Source organism: Lycium barbarum, chromosome 2, assembly GCF_019175385.1.
Source record: "Lycium barbarum isolate Lr01 chromosome 2, ASM1917538v2, whole genome shotgun sequence".
NCBI classification, from domain to species: Eukaryota; Viridiplantae; Streptophyta; class Magnoliopsida; order Solanales; family Solanaceae; genus Lycium; species Lycium barbarum.
This window is the reverse complement of record NC_083338.1, coordinates 107704884-107720204: the sequence shown is the minus strand read 5'-3', so window position 1 is coordinate 107720204 and position 15321 is coordinate 107704884. Positions and strand designations below refer to the sequence as shown.

The 15321-nt window shown below is 32.5% G+C and overlaps 1 long non-coding RNA gene across 2 annotated transcripts; it reads left to right on the top strand.

Moving 5' to 3' along the window:
• The first annotated feature begins 936 nt into the window (after window positions 1–936).
• On the top strand, window positions 937–5811 carry LOC132626728 (uncharacterized). 2 transcript variants are annotated; one of them, XR_009577594.1, is made up of 4 exons: window positions 937–1098; window positions 1238–1322; window positions 2759–2859; window positions 5523–5811. It is a non-coding gene; the product is annotated as an uncharacterized LOC132626728 (long non-coding RNA). The 2 variants fall into 2 exon arrangements; XR_009577593.1 differs by lacking the exon at window positions 937–1098 and having other exon boundaries at window positions 1105–1322.
• The last annotated feature ends 9510 nt before the right edge of the window (window positions 5812–15321 follow it).

Genomic DNA, 15321 nt, shown 5'->3' with positions numbered 1-15321 from the left:
GGCCCACAATTTTTAACATTTTTTTTAATATGAGATTCACCTTTTTTTTTTTTTTTTTTTTAATATTGCTTGATTTTGTTAATATGGGATCTAGTTTTTTTTTCCCGTGAGTTTGAATGTGGTGGGTTCCACTTTTTTTCTCTTTTTGTTTTTAATACTGGTTGGTGTTTAATATGGTGCCTAATATTTTTTTTTAATATTAGTTGTTGTTGGGGCCCACAATTTTTTTTCCACTTTTTTTTTTACATTATTTGTTTTTTTAATATGAGATTCATTGTTTTTTTATATATATTGCTTGATTTTGTCAATAGGGGATACTCTGTTCAAAACACGATTAATATAACATTGTAGTTTGTGCTCCGTATTTAAAAATTTATTATATTAGTGTTTGCTACGAATACGCACGTGGCAATGAATCCATCATTATTGACTTAATGAGATACTTTGGAAATTATATGAATATTGTTTGATTTTTTAATATGGGGTGCACTTTTTTTTTACGTTATTAATTTACGCTATTTTTTTAATATTAGTTGTTGTTTAATATATATGGAGCCCATAATTTTTTTGTGTGTAGAAGAATTAAAATTATGAGCCCATAATTTTTTTTTAATATTAATTTTACACTATATAGAAGAGATGGGGCCTAAATTAAAGTGGAACGGACGACGAAAAAATGAGCCCCAACCGGCTCTTCTATATAGTGTATGTAATGTAAATGTAAATATTATGGTACAGGGATATTTTGGTAACTCATGACGAATTTGCTTTTCCTGATTGATCAATAGTGCTTGCTACTGTAGTTGCTTCTTTATTTTTGGGTTGTGAAGACTTTACTATCCTTTACAATAGTGGGCCCATATGAGTTTATCATTTCACCCCTATTTGCCAGCTGGTTTTCTTAATTTATATTATGGTGTGGGTCGTATGTACGACGAATGGCAGTTTCGTAAATAAGTCAAAAGTGAGGGTGCATTCTAAACCCTCTTTTGTGTCTCCTTTAGGTTCCACGTGTGCTGCTTTTTCTCCCACAAAATTACTTTTTTGGTTCTTTTCTCTCTCTTGCTCTCTGGTTCTCTCCTCCTACTGCCTCAGCTGGTCGTTATTTTCTTTTTCTTGTTTTCCTTTGTTCTTCTTTTGTTTGATGTTACTTCTTTGTGTCACTAAAGGTTTCCATGGGGTAATATGTAGTTTTATGAAGGATTTTGAGATTTTAACTTAATTTTTGAAATTTCAGTGTTGGACCAAACAATTGAAGGATCAAGTATGAATTTTGACTGTTGAGAAAGAGGAGGGCCAGGGAAGAAGTTGAAAGAGACAAAGTAAGTCTCCGTTTAATTTATTTTCCTTGCTCCAGTTAAGCTGCTATTTCCCTTGATTATGGACCAATTTAAAAGTGTATACATTTTGGTTCATGTTTGCTTTTGTTTCTTATTTTCTTTTTAGTACACGGAGTACCATTTTGGATATTTGATTTATAGTAATCTGATTTTTCTTCTTTCTTCATGTTTTCTGGGTGGATTTTGATAGATGCATGTGTTCATTTGTTCAAATATTATATGGAAGCACTCTGAATTGCCATCAGGAACAAAAATAATAATGAAAGGTGGATAACTTTGTTGCAACTTGCACCAAAGTGTTTGACAATATTTCTGAAAGTGTTGAACATTTTTTTTTATTCCATTCTTTTTCAATAGGGGTTGAATGGTATAAGTGTCTTCATTCAGTAAACCCAAAGGTATATATCTTCTATGCAGGTTGCTCCTAGTAGACTTTATTTTTCATTACTTGCTTTCAACATTTTCTGCACAAATTGAACCATGTAAACATCAAATCCGCTACCTATGTGTCTCGATAATTAAATAGGGTGCTATGGTGATTTATCTTCAGCACTATACCTGTGATATTTTTGGCCTTATTTGAGTTGAATTAGAATTTTAGGTAACTGATGTCTTATTTTACTGGCAAGGAAAAAAAGTTAATAATCTCTCCTTCCGTCTCTGTAATTTGCTGATTGATAAGTAGGTGTGGATTCATGAGCGTGTTCATTTTTATCACCTCACCTTATTCTTATTAACTATTTTCTGATTAATTTAGCTTTCTCTTCTTTCATTTGCGTTGCTTGATTAGGGTAAACTGTATTGGGCTTTGGTTATTTGGTAAATGAAGTATGTTTCAATGTTAATGATATAACATCAAGATAGAAAACAGATATGTTGCACGGTTACAGGGAGAAATGGTATGAAATTGAGGGAGAATTTAGAGCAGCTGTACAAACCCAGGTCCTAACTGAGAAAGGAAGAACAGGAAGGGAGCAATCAAAGAACCTGAAGGGGGCTTCTTTTGTTTGTATCCACATGGGAGTTTTAAAAAAAAAAAAAAAAAAAAAAAAAGATGTTCTGCTATGAGATCACCACCATTTTGTCGTCGAGGTACCATGAAAATCATGTGTGGTATTTGTTCGCTTATAATTTTTTGAGACTTACTTTTGTCTCCCTTGTTTTTATCGAACAATTGAGGAAAATGTGGAGCTTGGGTATGTATGTTATTGAACGTTCCAGTTGCTCTTGATTCATTGTTGCACCCTGAAGGACGGCATATTCTTGACCTGTTACATCTTCTTACTTGAAAGATTGGAAAAATGTTTTACTACTACGTGGAATTAAGTTTGAATATAGTAAAAATAAAAAGAAAAATTGGAAGTTAAAAGTTGACTCCCTTTTTGGCTTATTGAGGCTTTCTTTGAATCATCATGAAGGCTTTCTATGAAGTGAAGAAGGAGCTTATGCGTGGAATTTAGTAAGAAGACTTGAAAAGTCACTATTCCGTGGACACAAGTAATCTACTGTCTTTAAGGAGGTAAGTGTACCGATTTATACATTAATGTTTCCAATTCGACTTATATGGTTGGTGAATTTCTTTAAAGCATCAAAAATTTTAAAGAGCCATTTTTATTCAATAACTATTGTAACTTCTACTACTTTGCTCTGAGACTTTAAGTTCGATGATGTGTACATGAACTACACGTCTTCTAATTTGTGGCACCAAATTGATAGATTTCATAAGGCGCTTCTTATGGTTACTAGGTTGTTAAAGCTAATATACATTTCATAAGTGGTTTGGTTAAGCTATAAGCTATTAAAACAGATATTTGAAAAAAAAAAAAAGCATAACAAATTTGTAGATGTGTGCTATAACAGACAGATGATGCATAGCAATATTTCTTGATAAGTTAGAGATTAAGAGGATTAAGATGATAAAGAAGGAGAAGAAAAGCAGAGAAAGGGATCATTAGGTGATACCAATTTATTCCATTAACCAAAACCTGCTAAAGAATCTTGATGATTAAATATTCCTTTTATTGGTAATATTGGTTGTCTTGTGATTAGTCTAAAACCCAGGGACGATGTCCAGAGGATACTTTAAAATCTTTGCTGGAAAAAAGGAGTTGCCCTAGTTTTTTTGCTGTTTCAGGGTAGTTTCAGCCTACCAAGGGATGTAAGATTATACCTCATCACCATATGATGAGTTTTTTGTGTGAATACAAAGTTACCTTTTACTCAAAAAAAAAAAAAAAAGGAGTTGCCCTTATGAATACCCAACTAAAAGCTATTTTCATATGAGACTTCTGATTTTTTTAGTTACTGCTCCCCTATTAACAGAAGATCCCAAAGGATGAATGTTGCTATACAAGTCATTGAAGGCATACCAAAAGTACCTTAGGATTAACACTAAGTAAACCCAGGAAAATCTTTCTGAAAAGAGAGAGAGAGAGCCTTAAAGAAAAGAAGCGAAGGATCAAAATGAGAGTAGGATTAGTGATTTGTGGGTCGGTGAAGGGCAATGTACACGCGTCAGCCATCAGGAACAAACAGAGACTTACTTTTACTGAAATACCCTTTGTCTTTGTTGATCGGGGTGTTAGTCGCTTTGCCCTTCTTTCCCTATTGGGTATTTTCCATATTTGTTGGTGCTTTTCGTACATTATCACATGTTTCTTTTGATACAATGTCAACCTTCACATGTCCTCCGAGGCTCCAACACATCGTCTGGTCAACCTTTTCCAATTCTCATTGTTGTTCTGTAAAGCACATAAAACTGTTTCGATAAGAGCTTTCATCTCATGTCCTTTCCCCTAAGCAAAGTCACATTGAGTGATTGTTTAGAGGATCAAGAATACTCTAGAAGATATTTGGCAGCCCTTACTTCTTAAACTGAGTAGGAATAGACCTTGAGTCTTCAATTTTCTTTTAATACAATGAACATGATCAAAGAAATTTAGACTTATTTGGGCAGTGGCTTGCAACTGTCTTGATCTCCTTTTCCATTATGATCAAGGAATGTGCATTTTAATGTTGTTGCTGTTTATCTATATTTTGATTTGGAAATGTCGTAGAACCACTGGGCCTAATGCCAACTAAGTTTCAAAATTTGCTCAACCCATCTGGCACAGTTATCCAGAATTTTGAGAATTTCAACCTTTATGCAGATGACATGTTTCTGACAGCGGTGAACTATTGGAAGTAGTGAATTGCTTAATATTATTATGATGTCAAAATGATATACTCCCTCCGTTTCAATTTATATGAACTCATTTGACTGGGCACGACATTTAAGAAAGAGGGAAGACTTTTGAAACTTGTGGTTCAAAATAAGCCTTGAAAATTTGTGTGGCTGTAAATCATTCATAAAGTGAATTTGTTTCCAAATTAGGAAAGTGGTCATTCATTTTGGCACGGACTAAAAAGGAAATAGGTTCAAACAAATTGAAACAGAAACAGAGGGAGTATTATTTTCTAGACCTGGACAATTGAGAGCTGCCAGTTGTTTTCATGTCAGCTTACTCTGGACGCTAATAGTTCATGTTATAGTGATTGTGTCACTACCTACACGAGGTTTTAACTGTTATACAAACGGAGTATGGTGAGTTTCATCTTAGCAAAAGATATGTTTCCTTTTTGACAATATGTTTCTGGCACATGCTTCTTTTCCCTTGCTTTCTATGTAATATTATTTTACATTTGTTTCTATTTCTTCAAGATCATCGTCGTTATTTATGCTATAAGCTGTGTTTTTCTTGCATCTATTCATAGTATTGGAACACAAGTTAATTGAAGTCCCCTAAGGAAAGAAAATATTTAGGAGATGTAATTGGAGTTACTATGAACTCGACTCATCATTTGTTAATTTATGCCGACCAGTTGCATATATTATTTTTTGGAAAATAGTTAATTGTGTTTCTGTGGTTTCATGTTTAACTTTGATATCCGAAACCTTGATTTTCAAGATTCACATATGTTTTTATCAATATATTTGTGTCATTTGATAGGAAAATATCTGTGGGCATGTTGTAATTTTCAATAGACCTTAACGCTAGAAATAATGCCCTTCTTTTATAACCAAATGAAACTTGTTATGGTGAGGATCCAAGACATGCGCACGTAATGCGGTGATACTTGTAATTTGAACAAAATATATTTTTCAACTTTCATCTTTCATCTTTCTCCCTTTTAATTTTGCAGAAAATATTCAAGCTCGAGTTACTGCATATTGACGAGAAACCTTCTCATGTCAAAATCGGAAAATGTATAAAATTGCAATCTTTCACAATTGCTTGTGAAAGCAAGGAGCTTTTCTTTTGGTTATTGCTCTAAATCACTACCGATAATTGTCTGTGTAGTCTTCTTTTCCCCTTTTCAAGATCTCTTAGAAGTCTGCGCTGATTTCTTCTGTTTTTGGGACTGATGGCTTATGAACATTTAAGTACTCTTCACACTTGCTTAATCTATTAAGAATTTACTTTGCGTACAATCTGGCTATGGTATCTTACTTTATGGTGACTTTGTTATTTTCTGGAGTTAGAATTTTATTTACTAACATAACCATATATGCATCCTTATGATGGATAGCTTTGACAAATGCAGATTTATCTGTGTTTCTAATGATTAATATTGGCTTGTGAGGTAGAGAATTTTTCTGAATGATTTTTTCTTTTAATACAAATACCACAAAAATTATTAATATGATAGAAAAATATGTAATTTTGATATAAGCTAACCTTCATTTGGTTCCTTATTTATATGGTTTACCTTCAAATAATATTTTGTGTTGTAAAATTAGCATATCAAGTAGTTTTTTTTTATCGGATGTTCCCCAAGGGGACAACATATCAAGTAGTGAACAATAACATATTCTACATCAAACTTTCGGCCCGTGCAAGGCACGGGCATCCACATCTAGTTACCACTATATATAAGAGAGGATCTCAAAGTTTTTGTAGTCACATAATTTTTTTCTCTTTTTACTCCTAATTGAAGTATTAATTACTTTGCAAATCTTGACACATATTGATAAATTTTAAGATTTAAGGATCTTTGTCATGCCACTAAAGATGATGATGGCATGGAAAAGAGTGTGGCTCCCACAAAACACACTCAACATTGAGTCTTTTATGTGAAAATATTACTATTTGAACTTATTTTAAATTATATTTTACTTAAGAATTGATTATAGACACGTAATAAATTATCATGTCATTTAAATTATATCTTAACATAGGCTAAATTATTGAGTTAAAATGTTATTCTTATAATATTATTTACCATTTATCATTTGCTATTTTAAATTTTTATTCGTTTGATTAAACATATTTTTTTAATTTCTCGGATGTACGTGCTGGAAAACATAAGTAATTAACAAAATTTCACTTAAGGTAGGGCTAAGTTTTAAATTAAAAATTTGACACAAATAACTTATATCATATTAAATGCTTTCAAAAGTATTTAAAAAAACTGTAAATTATAGTCCTTTCGTCCCAATCAAAAAATGAATTTCAAAGTAGGGTAGTTAATTAATCAAATTGTACGTGCACACACCTTTCAACGTAAAATGTATCTAATAAATTACTACATATTAAAAGAGGAACTATAAAATATAATTTGTAGATATTCTGATTTTTTTTTAGAAGAACCTGTAGTCAATTGTAAGAAGTATACATTTTACTTTTTTAATATTAAAATATTTTGCAAAATATGTTATATTAATATCTTATACAATTTAGGACAAAATAGTTAAGTGTAACATGAAAAAGTTATTTCAATGTAGATTTCATGAAATGGTTCATTAAATTAAGGAAATAAGTTATTTTGACATGCATCTTTTGGAAGGAAAAAAGAAAGCTTAAAGTAACAATAATTTAATTTCATTGACTTTTCGGTATTTTTTGTGTGTGGTTTAATTTGAAAGAACATTTACAAAAGTATCCGTCAATACCAAAGCTTTTAATAATTTATATTTATTTATAAGTTAATTTTATTGATTTCATCGTATAACAATATTTTTGAAAGTATCAAACTGATGTTACAAAAACAAATAAGTAAGAACAAAAAAAATTAAAAGGATATTTAAAAATTTAATTATTAACGTCGGTTTAGGCTCGGATTTAAAACGGGCCAAATGACACTGGTTTATATAGAAAAGTGAAGATGGTCGTCCAAGGGCATTCCTGTCATTTTGCTTATTTTATCAGCCACCTCTTCTTTCTACTTTACGTGTTCCCTTTAAAGCATGGATTTTCTGACTGGGGCCACTTTTGTGGCTGACAACTTTTTGTACTCCTAAGTCCCAACTTATTCAATCTCATTATGTATTAGTTACTTTTTAAATCTATTACTCCGAACATCTGAGAGCCCGTTTGGATTAGTTAAAAAAAAATGATTTTCCAGCATAAGTGCTTAAAGTGACTTTTAAGTGCTGAAAGTTATTTTATAAATAAGCAGTTATGTGTTTGGATAAAAGTGTTTAAAGGATTTTTAGAGGCAAGGGTAGTATTGAAATTAATAGAAAATATAAGGGATAAAACGATAAAGTTGTTGGTCAAACTAAAATGGTTTTTAAGTCAAAACAAATAATAAGTTGGGGTTGAGTAACTTCTTGATTTTGACTTATTTTATGCACTTTTTAACTTAATTTAAGCTATTTTCTATTTTACCAAACACTCAAATAAGTTTTAAAAAAAAACGGCTTATAAGCTAGTTTGACCAGCTTATAAGCCAATCCAAACAAACTCTAAAAGTATTTTCTTGCCCAAGAAATACCGTCATAAACTTTTATTAGCAAATCTATAGAACTTCTTCGAAATTAATTTTGTAAATCATATACTTAAAATATATATCTACTATATACTAATTGATTTTTTTACTTGACATTTAGTGGACTAAAAGTTATACTTAGTTGTTAACCTATTTCAAGATATTTCTTTTTGTCAGTTATAATAATTTTTCAAAAAATATCATTAAATCATTCTGTAAACCTTTTACTATGGTTAAGTTTGTTCTTGTAGCGAATATATAATACTCCTTGTTTTGCGAGTAGTTTGGTTAAGCAAGTTATCAAAAATAGTTCCTTCTTTCATGTTAGCTGTCATTTTAGTTCTTCACATCCATTAAAAAAAAAAACTTATTTATTAGATGATTTTTTAGAATAAAACAGTCAGTGTTAAGAGTATAGTTGAAAATAATTAACAACTTTTATTTTGAATTGCTAAATTGATAATTACTCTGAGACAAATTTTCTAAACTAAAAATAACAACTAAAATGGGACGGAAGAAGTACTTTGCAAAAGCCAAAATACTCTTAGATGAGCACTTCCTTTTTTTTGTAATCCATTTAGTTGGTTAGAAAGATATGCTTAGTTAATCAAAATGAGTTTTCCCATGTTTGATGCTTTAAAGTTTCGATTAATTTTTTCATTTTTTACAAAAGATAGTTCTCCATAGCTAATCACTTGCAAATTTGAACAGATAAGTTTCTCTGTACAAAAGGAATTAAGAAAGTCCTATCGCCTATAAACCTTTATCAGAAATGGCCTATTAAAACTATTGTCAAACTTCTAGATAAAGTATATTGTTTCTATTTTATTATCTGTAAAGCTACTAATCTTCATATTAATGTTGTCATAGCTAAATTTTAATAGTTTAGTAGACAAATCCATCTCAAAATTTATCCATTAAAATAGTTCTCATTAGATAATGAATTAGTATTACATGTTTGCGTTTCATTATTTAATGCTCAAAAATGTTAATCTCATATGATTATACAGTAGCTAATACTATAATTAATAATTTTTTTATACACCAAATTAAAAATTCGACAATAAATACAATACTGTAAATATTATTAATCAATTTATTCTTAGTTAAATATAATTTATGTATAATTTGCTTGTAAATCAAATAATTTTTAAATGCTTCATAATGAGGAACCTTCTTTAGTATATCAATTGACTATATGTACTCAAAATTCAAAAGAAGGAAAAGAAAAAGTAATATTTGACTGCCAAAAACTATCAAAGGTTGTAATGAACTGATAAGTATTTCTCTATCATTAACTCGAGATCTGAGGTTTAAACTCTGGATATGAAATCACTTTTAGTAGAAAATATTTTACTTAATAGTGGAACTTTCTAACACGAATACAAATTAGTAGACTCCAAAGCGGATACCGTACATCAAATGAAAAAACAAAAGAAAATGTGAGTGTCAAAATTATTGGGCTCGTGTTGTGCACGGACAAACCTAATCTAGTATATATATATATATATATATATATATATATATATATATATATATATATATATATATATATATATATACTTGTGGCTTACAACTTATTGCATAGATATCATTGTGATGACAAAATTATGCCCATTAAGGATTAGAAAAATTAAGTTATTTTTAAATATATAAGAGTTGGACGCAGTTTGAATGTTTTGGGATAAAACACAAGTCGAACCAACTTAAGTAATAATTAACAAGAATGCTATTTCGTCCGAAAATACTAAGGAGATTTTAATTGCAGATGATCAGAATCATCTGAGAATTATGTCCGGAAAAGGGTGATATTTGCCCTTGTACTCTTCAAAAAAATGTTATATTTGTCTTTTCGTTATACTTTTTAGATATATTTGCCCCTACCATTCTATTTTGGGCTCGTATTTACCCCTGAACAGTTAGTTCCCTTTGTCACCAACCTAATTTAAATTTATCCACGTAGGCGCGTATGATAATAAGATGGTGACAAGTGGAATTAACGGTTCAGGGGTAAATATGAAATATTATTTATTCTTAATTTATCTCATGTTATGATATAGATATTCTAACTTGTGATGTTAATATCTACCAATATATTAAACTAAAGCTCTAAAGTAAATCAAATTCAAAATTTTATTTTATTTTTAAAACTTATCTACAGATTTAAAAAATTCATCTTTTAATTCTAATTCATTTAGATTGCATGATAGTTTGTTCCTTTGCTGCCTTTTAACCGAGTCATATCTGATTAGATATAAAATATAAACTTGATGAGTTAAATATGTCTAGTAGTAAAATTAAAATTAAAAAAAAAATGGGCTTTAGTGACATGGCATGCCAATTAGGAGAAAAAAAGGCCTTTGAGGTGTTTAGGTACTTTTTGAGGAAAATAGTAATACTTGAATGACTTTATTGTCCTAAATAAAATTAAAGTGATTTTTGTAGAAAATTTCCTAAACTTGAATGTAGGGCTGGGCATAAACACTGAAAATCGAAAAATCGGACCGAACCGAACCGAGTTAATTCGGTGTTTCGGTTCGATTTCGGTTTTTTTTTATACCAAATTGGGTGTTTCAGTTCGGTGTTCGGTTCCGAGTCAACGGTTCTTCGGTATTTCGGTTTAACTGAAGTGTTTTTTTTTTTGTGAAGATTTACTACATGAATACAATTGTTTTTTCAACACTCAGGCCCAAATTAACGTATCCAAGTCCATCCTTATAGAGTATAGACCCACCCTAATTTCATTTCCTCACTTCCTCAGTTCCTCTCCTATGTCCTTAGTTTAATGAAATGATGAATTGCAGTCATTTTAATTAATGATCAGCTTGACATCCATAATACAAAAGATTACATCACGAGTTCAAATTTTCCAGTATTCATTCTTAAATGTGATGTCTATCCCGAATATAGCTAATATTGGTACATCTTCAGTTGTTTAGTTTATGTATATCAAAAGTTCAGAACCTTTGGAAACTGTTCTTCATGTTGGCCTTTGATAGGCTCTGTTCATGATCCATTTTCTTGTTGCTTCTTAGCTGCTTAATATTATTTTCTGTATGATATCAACTTCTATGTCCTCTTATGTGTTTTAACTTTTAGGTTATGTAACAAAACAATGTGGTGTTGGAAGTTAACATAGAAGTCAATATTTTGGTGATGATGTTTACTTATCTATAGGACTTCGTCATATATATGAAGCATCTCATTTTGAAACAATCAATAAGCATTCAATAATCAGTACTCTGCAGTCTGCGCAGAGCCATCCAATTAAATTGACCTTACTCGATAAAACGATTATTAGCTGATAAAAATGCCCACCCCTAATTTTACAAGCAGAAATTAGCCCATTTCAAGCCCATGCTTAAAAAAACTGAATTAGAAAAATCGAAACCGAACCGAACCGAACTAATTCGGTGCGGTGTTCGGTGTCTACTTTCAAAAAATCGAAACCGAAAAACTGAACCGAACTTTGAAAAAATCGAACCAAAAAATCCAACGCACACCCCAACTTGAATGACCATATAAGGAATTAACTCTTGGAAAAATGATTCTCATGTGCTACCTTGGACCTAGATGAAATGAAAACAAAAATATCAGACTCTTAGAAAAAAGAAATGTACTATACTAATTGATGCTGCCAGAATAGAACAACTCTTACTTCTTACTTTTTTTCCTTTTGGGAATATGGGGATATGCCAATCGCATATGAAGAAGTGCACCACGCTACTTTGAACTTCACGAATCGTTGAAAATACAAAATCAAACCAATATTTCTTCACCTAATCTAACATTTGTCATCGCCATCAAATCTTCTTTGCAATTGTTCCAATATTAAGTATTGAATTTAGGAGTAAAGTGTAACAAATCAGAGAGACAAAATCTTGAGAAAACCACACCACCATTATCATCATCATCACCACGTCCCAATTTAATCATGGCCTTAACATCAATCATCTGTTAACATGAGCATACATCATGTAAAGGTTATGCAAGCTGTCATGATTAGGTAGTTATAACTAACTACTCTAGATGGTTAGGTAGTTAGAGTTAACTAACTCAAGGTAGTTCAACTAAGTGTGAGGTGTATATATACAAGCAAGTAGAGTATATTTCATATGATGGAATCATTTCTATATCATTGAAGATTCTAGAAATCATCTCTCTATAACTGAATTCTCTCCTCTCTTCTTCTCATTCATGCTCCATACGTTAGCTTCTTATTCAAGTTTCCTTATTCCTTAAGCTTTCTCTTCATTCTATCTTAGTAATTCAAGCTCCTATCAATGGAGTTATCATGGTATCAGAGCCTCTCGCGATTGTAGATTAGATCGAGGTAAAAAAAATCAGTGTTCATAGTTTCCAAAACTGCTTAGATTCGAAGCAAATCAAGTCGAGTCAAAATAAGCATAAAACAGTTAGATTTGGTGATTTCAAGTTCATTCGAAGGAGAAGATCATGACGAATGTAACTGTTGAAGGATCACGAACTCTAGGAACTGGAAACAACAATACAAATGAATCAAATAGAAATACAGGCACTGGAGCAACAACTGCATCAGGATCAGTGATAGATCACACTCATCCTTTGTACTTGCAGTCAACAGATACACCAGGTAGTTCTCTGATTACTATGCAGTTAATTGGTTCAGAAAACTATGCATTATGGAGTAGGTACATGAGAATTGGATTGGTAGGAAAAAGGAAAACTAGGATTTGTTGATGGTAGATATCCAAAAAATAGCTTTTCTGAAGAACTGCATGATCTGTGGGAGAAGTGCAATGCTGTAGTACTCTCATGGATCATGAGTGCAGTCAGACCTGGCTAGCTTAGTAGTGTTGTGTATGCATTTGATGCTCACAAGGTTTGGTGTGAGTTAAAAGAAAGATTTGATAAGTTCAATGGATCTCAAGTGTTTTATCTGCATAAGGAAATTCACACTTGCACACAACTATGTCAGTCTCAGATTACTTTTTAAAACTAAGTGACTTTTGGAATGAATTTGATGCAATAATGCCTTGTCCTGGATGTCCTTGTCCTGAATCAAAGAAATTCATGGAACATTTTGAGTACCAGAGACTCCTACAGTTTCTTATGGGACTTAATGAGTCTTATACACAAGCTAGAGGTCAGATTCTCATGATGTCCCCCACTCCCAGCTTAAACAAATCTTATTCACTGATAGTTGATCAGGAAAGTCAAAGAAATCTAGCTAGTGCTGCTCATGTAAGTTTGAGGTCTGGTAGTATTGAAGGAACAACATTCTTCAGTCACAAAGGAAGTGGAATTGGAAGTGGTCATGTCGGTGGTACTGGTCCAGGAGGAAGTGGTGGTGCACCAAGCAGTGGTCACTATGGGAACCATTTGAATAAGTCACAGAAACAGTTCATAATATGTGAAGTGTGTGGTTATAAGGGACACACTAGGGAGCAGTGCTTCAAAATAGTGGGATATCCACCAGGTTAGAAAACAAATAGAAAAAATGGACCACATGCAAATCAAGTTGCACCTAGTCAACCTGTAGCACACATGGCTGCAAATCCAGCACAGGCTCCACCTGCAACATTCTTCACTCAAGATCAATACAAGCAGATTCTACAGTTGTTGTCAAAGGGAAGTGACACTGCATCACCAGAAACATCTGCTAAAGCAGCAGCAGCAGGTAGTGTTTTAACTGCTTTGGTGTCCAAATATGTGAAAAAAGAGTGGATTGTTGATACTGGAGCCTCTAATCACATGACATCAAAAGTTGAAATGCTAGATAGTTATAAACCTGTTCCAGAGGCTAATAGGAAAAAAGTGCATCTACCTAATGATAGTGTAGTGCCAGTGTCTCATGTTGGAGAGTCAAAGATATTTGAAGATCATCTCATCACCAATGTTCTGTTTGTGCCAGAGTTCAAATATAGTCTCCTATCTGTATCTTAGCTCACAAAAGAACTAAAGTGCTCAGCATCTTTCTTTTCTGATTTCTGCATTTTTCAGGATCTCTACACTGGACAGGTCAAGGGGTTTGGTAAAGAAGAGTGTGGCCTTTACATACTAAGGGAAGGAGGATCTCATCAGTCTTCAGTTCAACCAATAAGGGAAGTTGCTAATACTGCTGGTCTATCTGAGTCTAGTTCTTTGTGGCATAAGAGATTAGGACATGCTCCTGTTGATATAATAAAGAAGCATGAGTTCTTTAGAAACTCACTATCTGCAGATCATTCTCATTGCCCTATTTGTCATTTAGCTAAACAACCAAAGTTGTCTTTTCCTATAAGTACTCATATCTCACAATCTGTGTTTGAACTGATGCATTGTGACATTTGGGGACCTTATAGAGTTCCTACCCATAATAATAAAAGGTACTTTGTAACCATTGTGGATGATTTCTCTAGATATACTTGGATCTTTCTGATAACCTCTAAAGCTGACACTATTGTAGTTCTCAGACAATTCTTAACTCAAGTTAAAAATGTGTTTTCCACTTCTGTGAAAACACTCAGAACTGATAATGGGGGAGAATTCTTCAGTTCTGAGTGTCAAACTATGCTTAATGACTATGGGATAATTCATCAGTTATCATGTGTGTACACATCTTAGCAAAATGGTATTGCTGAGAGGTAACACAGAACCATTCTTGACATGGCTAGAACTATCAGATTTCAGGCCTCTATTCCTTTGAGATTTTGGGGAGAGTGTGTCTCAACTGCTGTCTATATTATTAATAGACTTCCCTCTAAATTACTGAAGTTCAAATCACCTTTTGAGCTGTTGTACTCACACCCTCCATCACCCAGCCACCTCAGAGTTTTTGGATGTTTATGTTATGCCTCTTGTCCCAAAATTTCTGACAAGTTCTCTCCCAAAGTTATACCAGCGGCTCTCCTTGGCTACTCATCCACTCAGAAGGGATATATCCTATATGGCCTGCATAATAAATCCTTGTTTTTTAATAGATATGTAATATTCCATGAAGAACTATTTCCCTTTAAACACATGCAAACCTTATCCAACCCAGTTCTTCCTGTCTTAAACCTCCTATCTCCCACTCTGTCTGAGTCTGTTAATTCTTTATCACATCATAGTGAGCCCCCTCCTACTACTGTTGAGTCCCTTGAACCAAGTTCCCCTCCCACACCTACACCACTATCACCTCCATAAGATGAACATACTCATGTCTCGCCACCTATACCTATAGCCACCAGGAAAACATCCAGAGCTGTCAAACCACCACTATGGATGCAAG